This window comes from Eptatretus burgeri, chromosome 11 (genome assembly GCF_056783735.1).
Source record: "Eptatretus burgeri isolate ZD-2024b chromosome 11, Ebu_testis_v1, whole genome shotgun sequence".
In the NCBI taxonomy this organism is placed as follows: domain Eukaryota; kingdom Metazoa; phylum Chordata; class Myxini; order Myxiniformes; family Myxinidae; genus Eptatretus; species Eptatretus burgeri.
The window spans coordinates 5,832,833-5,844,922 of NC_140971.1; positions in this window are offsets into that span (position 1 = coordinate 5,832,833).

Below are 12,090 nucleotides of genomic sequence, written 5' to 3' on the forward strand. Positions count from 1 at the left end.
AGGGGGATAGAGGAGGAGGTGGAGGGGGAGAGAGGAGGAGGTGGAGGAGAAGGAGGAGGTGGAGGAGAAGGAGGAGGTGGAGGGGGAGAGAGGAGGAGGTGGAGGGGAGAGAGGAGGTGGAGGGGAGAGAGGAGGTGGAGGGGGGAGAGAAGAGGAGGAGGTGGAGGAGGTGGAGGGGGAGAGAGGAGGAAGAGGAGGTGGAGGAGGAGGTGGAGGAGGTGGATGGGGAAGAGAGGAGGAGGTGGAGGTGGAGGAGGAGGAGGTGGAGGGGGAGAGAGGAGGAGGAGGTGGAGGTGGAGGGGGAGAGAGGAGGAGGAGGTGGAGGTGGAGGGGGGAGAGAGGAGGAGGAGGTGGAGGGGGAGAGAGGAGGAGGAGGAGGTGGAGGAGAAGGTGGAGGGGAAGGAGGAGGTGGAGGAGGAGGAGGTGGATGGGGGAGAGAGGAGGGGGTGGAGGAGGAGGAGGTGGAGGGGGAGAGGAGGAGGAGGTGGAGGTGGAGGGGAGAGAGAGAGAGGAGGAGGGGGAGAGAGGGGAGAAAGAGGTGGAGGGGGAGAGAGGAGGAGGTGGAGGGGGAGAGAGAGGAGGAGGAGGAGGTGGAGGGGGAGAGAGGAGGAGGAGGTGGAGGAGGGAGGTGGGAGGATGTTGGGGGAGGAGGATGGGAGGTGGAAGGAGGGGAAGGGGTAGGAGAAGGTGGGGTGGGGAAGGGGTAGGGGGAGGTGGGGTGGGGAAGGGGTAGGGGGAGGTGGGTTGGGGAAGGGGTACGGGGAGGTGGGTTGGGGAAGTGGTACGGGGAGGTGGGTTGGGGAAGGGGTAGGGGGAGGTGGGGTGGGGAAGGGGGAGGTGGAAGAAGAGGAGAAAGAGGCCAATCTTCCCATCATTCCTCCACTAAACCAACACCGTACCAAACAAAAACATCTCAAGCCCGAGACACAATCTCAATGGGGGTTGGTCCCATATAATATAAGAAAAAAGAAACATTGTTTTTAATGTAAAATTATGGACGGAATGACTCCAAGGTAGGAATGAAACCACAATCCTCTTCTTTTGACATTTCACTTTTGTTGTGAGATTGTGATGGAACAACGTCAAAAGATGTCGTGATGAGATGGTAATCCAGAAGAGGATAGTGGTTTCGTAATGTGGAGTCATTCCAACCTTGTCTGGTTGTTTTTTTGAGATTTCATCCCATCTATATGTTTTTACATACTTTTAAAAAAAAATTTTCTTGTTTCTGCAATTTTTTTAAGTAATTCAATGCTTCATGCTTTATATATTTTGCTATTTTGTTATGGATTGAATCCATCTATGTTGTTCAATTTGGCTTATGGCACACTAGCGTGTTTTGCCTCTCCACACGTCATTGCAGAGATTGACGTCACAGATTTGCTGTGTTTGCATGATTTGCACCAATCATAATACAAACATTTATTTTCTACACATTTATTTGTAATATTGATGATATATTTATTTGAAATTTATTTGTGATCCAAGTAGGTCCAAATGGTCTAAATGGTCAAGGATCTAAGCTGTCTAATCTGTCTGAAGGGTATAAGGGGTCTCAATGGTGTTAAGGTCTAATGGGTCCAAAGGATCTGAGGGGTTTTTGGGGTCCTCAGTAACTTTTGGGTCTTTTGAGTCTTTTGGGTCCTCCGGGATTTTTGGGTCTTCTAGGTCTTTTGAGTCTTCAGGGACTTTTGGGTATTTTGGGTCCTCTGGGTCTTTTGTGTCTTAAGGGTCTTCAACGGTCGAAGGAGTCTCAGCAGTCGAAAGCGTCGAAACATACGTAATTAATAGACGTATATGCCTGGTGTTGGCTTAATGGTTCGGGTGGTGGGTTTGGGATCCGAGGATCCTGAGTTCAAATCCTGCTTGGCTGTTGAATTAATACCAGGTGGGGTTGACTGCCCGTCATCCTTCCGAGGTTCCAGCTTGCTGGTATCCTGCGTCGGAGTGGTGACCCGTCCAGGATTGTACCCAATAGCCAAGGAGACTGCTTCGGCAGCACCAACGCTCTGCACAGAGTAAAGTCCCAATGGATGGAATAGATAGATGTATGTGTGCGAAGTCAGGGTGCAACTGACGTTCAAACAGTCTGCAATTAATAGACATATACAGGTAGTCGTCCACTTACGACCTATGCGATTTACGACTGTTCGACTTTACGACCACGTTTTTAATTTTTTTTTTGCATGTAAAAAAATGTTTTTTTTTTGGTTTGTTTTTTTGTATGTAAAATATACGTTGTTCGACTTACGACCGATTTGTCAGAAGCAAATGCGGTCGTAAGTCGACGACTACCTGTAGTCACACAGCTTCACTGTGAAAGCAGCATTCCAATAGTACATAATTTATAGATGGTTGTGTCGTCCGCAATTAACGTTCAAATGGGACATGATTCATAGGCAGAGAGTCTTCATGGACTGATGGATGGCTTCATGGCTTCACTGCCTCACTGTGATTTATGTTTTAATATGGATTTATAATCTAATATATACAGGGTGTTTCAAAAAGATTGACGCAACTTTGACTTCCCGCCATTCCTTTGTTTTTTGACCGATACCGTTTTCCTTTTCAGGGTTTGGTGGTGTTTTCGTGGTGTTTGTTCCGCGGTATTTATAGCTCCGTCACTCAACTACGCCATTGACAGTGAAGCAGAAGACAAACGTGGTGGCTCTGTGGTAGGAGACTAAATCATGTGTAGACACCCGCCGGATGGTCTGCCGGGAATACGACCTCAGAACACGTGATGATTCCCACAAATTATGCCATTCAACGTATTGTGAAACATTTTGAGCACAAGGGGACAGTGCACGACCGGAGGGAGGACAACAGTGGCAGGCTAGCATCAGCAATCAAGAGCCAAGCCAACATCGACGCCATGCGGGATTCTGCAGTGGACAGTCCAAAGAAGTGAACTCCTCCAGAGATGGTACCACCACACTTCACAGCACTCTCAGTCCCACCGCCGGCGCTCCCGGGAGCTCGGCGTCAAACCCACATCAGTGTGGCATATCCTCAATGAGGAACTGAAGCTTTTCCCATCCATCGTCTCTTTTGGGCATAAACTGAGTCAAGATGTCATGAGGAGACTTGATACGTGCAATGGGTTGAGGGAATGGAACACACCCCGGATTTAGTGAAATATCTCCACAGCAGAGTACCCGCCCGACGGGTGATCTTTTTCCAAGCGTGCAAAACGTTCTTTGATACATTGCTTTATTTGGGCGGTGTATGTCAGGTCAGGTATGGGAGCATGTGCCAGAACAGCACGTCGCTGCGTCCACTTTCCGCCGGTACTCCAGGGGCCTCCGTCTGGCCATCCCCCAGGCAGATGCCAGGCCCATCCCCATCTCCTTGAGATGATGGTCAACCTGTTGCAACCATGAGGCACGTGGTCGACCCACTGGCCTCCTTCACTCATGAGACTCCCTCGCTGAGAGAATCTGGTGAGCAGGATCAGAGTCAGGAAAACGAGCCACATGTCCATACAGCCGCAACTGACGCTCACGGACTATGCAGGTAACAAATCTCATCCGAGTCTCTCTCAGCAACCGCTCGTTGGACACAAAATCCGACCAGCGACAGCCAAGGATTCTCCGAAGAGACTGGTACCAAAGGAATTAAGTCTCCGTCTCAGATCCTTGGTCAGAGTCCAAGTCTCGCACCCATAGAGCAAGACTGGAAGTACCAAGGACCTTAAGACTCGGACTTTCGTCCTCCCGCACAGGTACCGGCAGCGCCACACCCCATGATCCAGTGAATCCATGACTCCCCAGGCCCGACCCAGACGTCTATTGACCTCTGACTCGCAGCCAGCAGAGACATGAATATCACTGCCAAGGTAAGTGAATCTCTCCACGACCTCAACATCCTCACCACAAACAGACACAGACAGGACAGCAGCATCCAAGATGTCACCGAAAGCCTGGATCTTAGTTTTGACCCAAGAAACCCGTAATCCCAACGGCTCCGACTCCTCATTCAGCACCTCGAGGGCCCCCAAGAGGATGTCTAAAGTCTCTGCAAAGATGACTGCATCATCTGCAAAGTCAAGGTCCGAGATCTTGACATTCCCAAATGACGCACCGCAACTTGATCTCTCCGACATCCTCCCTAGAATCCAGTCCATACAAGTGCTGAAAAGTGTGGGGGCAAGTACACATCCCTGACGAACTCCAGTAACAACTGGAAATAAGTCAGAGATGGTACCACCACACTTCACAGCACTCTCAGTACCAGAGTAGAGTTCAGACATCAGATCGATCAGTTTTGGTGGCACCCCACGAAGACCAAGAATCCTCCAGAGGACATCCCGATTCACTGAATCGAACGCTTTACAGAGATCAACATAGGCTGCAAGCAGCCCCTGCCGAAACTCTCGTCTGCGTTCGGTGAGGACACGAAGTGCAAGGATACGGTCAATCGTTGACCTCTTTGGTGTAAAGCCTGACTGCTCTGGACGCTGGTGCTCAAGCAGATGATGGCGAACCCTAACGAGAATTATCCGAGCAAAGACCTTGCCCGGCACTGAGAGCAGCGTCACCCCTCGGTAGTTGTTGCAGTCTTGGCGATCACCCTTCCCTTTCCAGAGAGGGACAACAAGGCCCCTCTTCCAGTCAGTTGGGATGATGCCTGTGTTCCAGGCAGAGCACAAAACTGCATGCAACGACACGAGTGCAGCATTTCCACCAGCCTTGAGAAGTTCAGCATGGATGCCACAGATCCCTGGAGCTTTGCCCCGTTTCAACTGGTTCACCGCAGCCCATGTTTCCACAAGCGTAGGTGGACCACAGTTGATTCGAGGGTCAGCAACAGGGATTGTAACACCCTTGACGTCCAACTCGACAGTTGGGGGATCAGCCTGGTACAACCACTCAAAGTAACCGGCCCAGCGGGCCTTCACTTCAGACTCCTCTGTCAAGAGCCTACCACTCTCTGCTCAAACTGTAGTGCTCCGAGGGATGGGCTTGGATGAACGTAATGCGCAAATTCCCCTGTAAGCGGGACGAGAGTCACCTGTCCACAGGTGATGCTCTACCCCCTCACAGATTCCTCGCACATAGGCCTCCTTGTCCACCCTCAGTGCACGTACAGTTTTACGCCTCAGCTCCCTGAACAGCTCAGCTCTGTCATTCAGCCTGGCCCTGCGACTCTGGTCAATGGTATCCAGTGTCCCTTGAGAGACAAAATTCTTCTTTGCCCTGCGGTGAGCTCCAAGGCATCCACCGGCAACATCAAGGACGGTGGTCTTGAAGGCGCTCCACAACTCTTCAGGACCCCCCAAAGCACCCAGACCCCCCAAGTGTCCACTCAGCCTGTTCGCAAACTCCTCAGCTACTCTCTCATTCCTGAGCTTGGCAACATCCAGCCTCGGCTGGGATGGTACCATTCTCCAGGATTTAAGGTGCAGCTTTAGAGTTGCTACAACAAGCCTGTGGTCAGTATTGAGGAACTGAGCACTCCGGTAGACCCTGCAGTTCTGGATCATCCTCCAACGACCGTCAATGAGGACATGGTCAATCTCCTTTGCCACACCGCCAGCGTTGGAATACCAAGTCCAGCGATGAGCTTGTGGGCGCTGAAACAATGAACCGGCCACCCTTAAAGTCCATCACTTCTTGCAAAGTCAAGGAACTTAGTGCTATTCTGGTTCATAGTTCCTGACCCATGGGGACCAACACACACCTCATAACCATCCCTATCAGTTCCAGTCGATGCATTGAAATTGATGTGGTGTATGGGCAACAGACAACTTCCCTATATTGGGGGGAAAAAAGCAATAAACCCGGGTTACGTGCATGAAGCAAAAAACACATCTCCTGTCGATGATTACAAACATCTCCCAGCACTGGAAAACGTGGGGGACAGAAACACTGCACTGTAAATGGTGAGGACTTGTAATACCTTCTCCCACCTATAGGGGGCGCTACACGGTACACATTTACATCGAGAATTTACAACGATAAAAACATCCCGAGACATTAATCGTGGTCATGCTGATCCGACGTGACAAGTCTTGATGAAAATAGCTCAGAACTGTAGGAGTAGCATGACCAACAAACACACACACACACACACACACACACACACACACACTCACACACACACACACTCTCTCACTCACACACACACCCAGTCTCATTGACACACACTCACACACAAATATGCACACACACTCACACATATATACACACACACACACACACACTCACTCACACACACACACGTACACACACTCACTCTCACTCACACACACACACACACACACACACACACACACACACACACACTCACACACACACTCTCTCACACTCTCACGCACACACTCTCACACACACACACTCTCACTCACACACTCACACACACACTCACACACTCACTTACACACACTCACACACACACACACTCACACACACACTCTCACTCACACACATATACACACATACACACATATACACACATACACACACACACTCACTCACACACATACACATACACTCACATACACACACTCAATTACACACTCACCCACACACACGCACACACACTCACACACACACTCACACACACACTCACACGCTCACTCACTCACACACTCACTCACACTCACACACTAACACACTCACACACTCACATACACACTCACATACACACTCACACACTCACTCACACACACACTCACACACTCACTCACACACACACACACACACACACACACACACACACACACTCACACACACTCACACACTCACTCACACACACTCTCTCTTGAACCTTTTTTAAAGACGAGAAACCGATGATGTGATCCGAGAGTTGAGGCAGCAGCAGCTGTTTCATGGAAGGGAAAAGTTGAATGAATCTCACACAAACACCAGGAGGTTGAATGAAGATATGAATGAGCCGTAGTGAATCATGTGACCCCCTTTACATGTACACAGTGACCCCCTTTACGTATACACAGTGACCCCCTTTACATGTACACAGTGACCCCATTTACATGTACACAGTGACCCCCTTTACGTGCACACAGTGACCCCTTTACGTATACACAGTGACCCCCTTTACATGTACACAGTGACCCCCTTTACGTGTACACAGTGACCCCTTTACGTGTACACAGTGACCCCCTTTACGTGTACACACCACCGTATACAAAGTGCTTTGTTTTACACAAAAACGGATACACAATGAAATGGGACACAGGAGCTCATTCAGCCCCCTGATAACCCCCCAAATTCAGTCCCCCCACCCCCTGATAACTCCCCAAATTCAGTCCCCCCACCCCCTGATAACCAATAACAATGGACATGATTCAAATATTTTCACCAGTTACAATGAACACAATTTTATTTTCCACGTTTTAAACAAAGATGTGATGACGAAAACCGTCACGGATAGTAACTTACAGATTGAAAACCCGGGACCGCCCTGTGTCCCTCCCACGGGTCTGATTGTGGTCCACGACGCGGGCGTTGCCTAGGAACCGCTAAGCCACGCCCCTTAACTCAGTTGTGTTTATCAATGAGTCAAAATCGATAACTAGTGTCACTTATAAACGTTTGAATGTTTAACTTGGAGCTGCGTCGTCATTTAAAACGACAGAATAACCTTTGTACACAGAGGTGGTTTGATCGAGAGGAAGGAACGAGGTTAGAATACCTTCGAGGTCTTAAACTTGCTAATTTGAGTTGTGATTTTAACATCTTTTGAGGATGTTTGAAGGTGATTAAAGGAAAGTTATTCGAATGTTTCCTTTTGGAGGATTACTCGAGGAAGTCCGCGATGAGGGAAACTCACGTGAGCCCGATGGGACTCTGAACGGAGGGAAGACGAGAGTCGAGAGAGAGAGAAAGAAACACAAACGGTGGGACACCCAGGGAGGTGTCTCCAACGACGTCCGCGTTTACGGGATATAAAGTGTGCAGTTCAGGTGCTCAATCGAGTTGCGAACAGTCACGACCTTTTTGTCAAAACTGTACACGTGCTCCCACCCTTGAACCTTTTCCCCCATTTTTCTGGGAAGGCTCGGGAATGGTCCGCTCCCTTCTGGTTCTCCAGTGCGGTTAAGAACACCGTCCTCAAGAACCAAGTGGATAGCATTTTACCCCTTATCCTCACTATGGCCTTAACCCTTCCCCCCCCTTCCCATGCTTACCCCCCTCCCAAACATTCAAAAACAAAAAACAGATAAATGAAGCCTCACAGAGGTCCTCAGGGTGAGACAACATCTTGAAGATGGAGTCTCAGCTCCATAAGCCCTGTACTGAGATGGGTCTCGGTCTTTGCACCATGAGCTCTGCATTGAGATGGATCTTGGTCTCGGCACCATGAGCACTATCTTGAGATGGATCTCGGTGTTGGCACCATGACTCCTGCATTGAGATGGATCTCAGTGTTGGCACCATGAGTCCTTTGAGTTGGATCTCGATCTCGGCACCATGAGCCCTGTAATGAGATGGATCTCAGTCTCGGCACCATGCGGCCTGCATTGACATGATTTCGGTCTCGGCACAATGAGCCCTGCATTGAGATGGATCTCAGTCTTGGCACCATGCGGCCTGCATTGACATGATTTCGGTCTCGGCACAATGAGCCCTGCATTGAGATGGATCTCAGTCTCGGCATCGTGAATGCTGCTTTGAGTTGGATCTCAGTCTCGGCACCATGAGATCTGCATTGAGATGGATATTAGTCTCCACACTATGAGTCCTGTATTGAGATGGATCTCGGTCTCGGCACCATGAGCTTTGCATTGAGATTGATCTCAGTCTCAGCACAATGAGCCCTGTATTGAGATGGATCTCAGTCTTCGCACCATAATCTCGACATTGAGATGGATCTCAGTGTCGGCGCCATGAGCCCAATATTGAGATGGATCTCAGTTTCGGCACCATGACATCTGCATTGAGATGGATCTTAGTCTTCACACCATGAGTCCTGCATTGAGATGGATCTCGGTGTTGGCACCATGATCCCTGTATTGAGATGAATCTCAGTCTTGGCACCATGAGCTCAGTCCAGACTCGGTCTCAGTCTTGGTCCAGACTTGAACCCTCTGGCCAACTGGTTTTGGGGGAATGCCAAGGGCTTTTTCGATGACAACCACCCTGCCACACTGGATGATCTGAAGCATGAGGTGTCAGATGACCTCCAGGCAGTGCCACATGAGACATACAGGAAAGTGGGACAGAACTTTGGAGTCAGGATCAATGCCTGTCTGAACCATGGAGGGGCACACATTGAGAACGTCAATTACAAGGACTAGTGCGGGCCCATAGGTGCATAAACGACGACTGGATTGGGGCATTTTTTCATCCCCCCCCTCACCTCCACCCCCTCTCTCACGCCTTCCTCTCTCCTCCTCTCTCGTGCCAGTACCCTCTCTCGTGGGTGAGATGTGCCAGTATGTGCAGCTTCGTTCCTTCGCGGAGGGCGGAGGAGCTTCGTTCCTTCAAAGGGAGGAGGAGCTCCTTGTGAGCCAACGGCCATCCATATCTAGTGCCCAACTGTGTCTGCGGACGTCCTCCTGCAGTTGGGTTACTTCTTATTAGGAGGTTGGTGGCAGGATTTGCACTCCGGCCACCGTAAAACCCTTCATTCCGCAAAACGCAAAAACGCAAAAAAATCTGAAAACCCACTCCGTGGGAGTACCTCCTGTGCAGCTTCCCTTCGCAGGGCAGCTCACCGGATGACGGGATTGGGGCAAAGCCTTCGGGACACCCAATCTTTGATTGGAGGGAAACCACGGGGTAACATCCCTGGGTCAGATTGCGGGAGAGTGTGTCGGAGTGGTGCTGAGGTGTCGTCCACCAGACGGCGGTCTCCTTGGGTTAACCTGAGGCGGTCCCTTCGGGTGGGTGCCTGGAATGTCCTATCCCTAAGAGAGGATGATCACCTGTCTCTGTTATCATCTGAGCTCAAGCGTTTGGACATCGGGATTGCAGCTCTCTCTGAGGTTCGGAGACCGGATTGCGGCGAGATAATGGTGGGTGGTTACACCTACTATTGGTCTGGTCGCTCTGATGGTTACCATACCCAAGGAGTTGCTGTAGCTGTGTCCAATAAGCTGACCCCAATGATAATTGAGGTAACACCGGTCAACGAGCGTATTATGAGATTAAGGATTCGTCACTCCTTAGGTGTCATTTCCCTGGTCTCTGTTTATGCTCCGACTGAGGCGAGTGATCTTACCGTGAAGGATGCATTCTACGCCACACTCGAATCTGTGGTTGATCAGTGCCCCAGACGAGATACACTTCTAGTCTTGGGGGATTTCAATGCATCGACTGGAACTGATAGGGATGGTTATGAGGTGTGTGTTGGTCCCCATGGGTCAGGAACTATGAACCAGAATAGCACTAAGTTCCTTGACTTTGCAAGAAGTCATGGACTTAGGGTGGCTGGTTCATGGTTTCAGCGCCCACAAGCTCATCGCTGGACTTGGTATTCCAACGCTGGTGGTGTGGCAAAGGAGATTGACCATGTCCTCATTGACGGTCGTTGGAGGATGATCCAGAACTGCAGGGTCTACCGGAGTGCTCAGTTCCTCAATACTGACCACAGGCTTGTTGTAGCAACTCTAAAGCTGCACCTTAAATCCTGGAGAATGGTACCATCCTAGCCTAGGCTGGATGTTGCCAAGCTCAGGGATGAGAGAGTAGCTGAGGAGTTTGCGAACAGGCTGAGTGGACACTTGGGGGGTCTGGGTGCTTTGGGGGGTCCTGAAGAGTTGTGGAGCGCCTTCAAGACCACCGTCCTTGATGTTGCCGGTGGATGTCTTGGAACTCACCGCAGGGCAAAGAAGAATTTTGTCTCTCGAGGGACACTGGATACCATTGATCAGAGTTGCAGGGCCAGGCTGAATGGCAGAGCTGAGCTGTTCAGGGAGCTGAGGCGTAAAACTGTACGTGCACTGAGGGTAGACAAGGAGGCCTATGTGCGAGGAATCTGTGAGGGGAGAGAGCATCACCTGTGGACAGGTGATTCTCGTCCTGCTTACAGGGGAATTCACGCATTACGTTCATCCAAGCCCATCCCTCAGAGCACTGCAGTTCGAGCAGAGAGTGGTAGGCTCTTGACAGAGGAGTCTGAAGTGAAGGCCCGCTGGGCCGGTTACTTTGAGCGGTTGTACCAGGCTGATCCCCCAGCTGTCGAGTTGGACGTCAAGGGTGTTACAATCCCTGTTGCTGACCCTCGAATCAACTGTAGTCCACCTTCGCTTGTGGAAACGTGGGCTGCGGTGAACCAGTTGAAACGGGGCAAAGCTCCAGGGATCTGTGGCATCCATGCCGAACTTCTCAAGGCTGGTGGAAATGCTGCACTCGTGTCGTTGCATGCAGTTTTGTGCTCTGCCTGGAACACAGGCATCATCCCAACTGACTGGAAGAGGGGCCTTGTTGTCCCTCTCTGGAAAGGGAAGGGTGATCGCCAAGACTGCAACAACTACCGAGGGGTGACGCTGCTCTCAGTGCAGGGCAAGGTCTTTGCTCGGATAATTCTTGATAGGGTTCGCCACCATCTGCTTGAGCACCAGCGTCCAGAGCAGTCAGGCTTTACACCAAAGAGGTCAACGATTGACCGTATCCTTGCACTTCGTGTCCTCACCGAACGCAGACGAGAGTTTCGACAGGGGCTGCTTGCAGCCTATGTTGATCTCTGTAAAGCGTTTGATTCAGTGAATCGGGATGTCCTCTGGAGGATTCTTGGTCTTCGTGGGGTGTCACCAAAACTGATCGATCTGATGTCTGAACTCTACTCTGGTACTGAGAGTGCTGTGAAGTGTGGTGGTACCACCTCTGACTTATTTCCAGTTGTTACTGGAGTTCGTCAGGGATGTGTACTTGCCCCCACACTTTTCAGCACTTGTATGGACTGGATTTTAGGGAGGATGTCGGAGAGATCAAGTTGCGGAGCATCGTTTGGGAATGTCAAGATCTCGGACCTTGATTTTGCAGACGATGCAGTCATCTTTGCGGAGACTTTAGACATCCTTTTGGGGGCCCTCGAGGTGCTGAATGAGGAGTCGAAGCCGCTGGGATTACGGGTTTCTTGGGTCAAAACTAAGATCCAGGCTTTCGGTGACATCTTGGATGC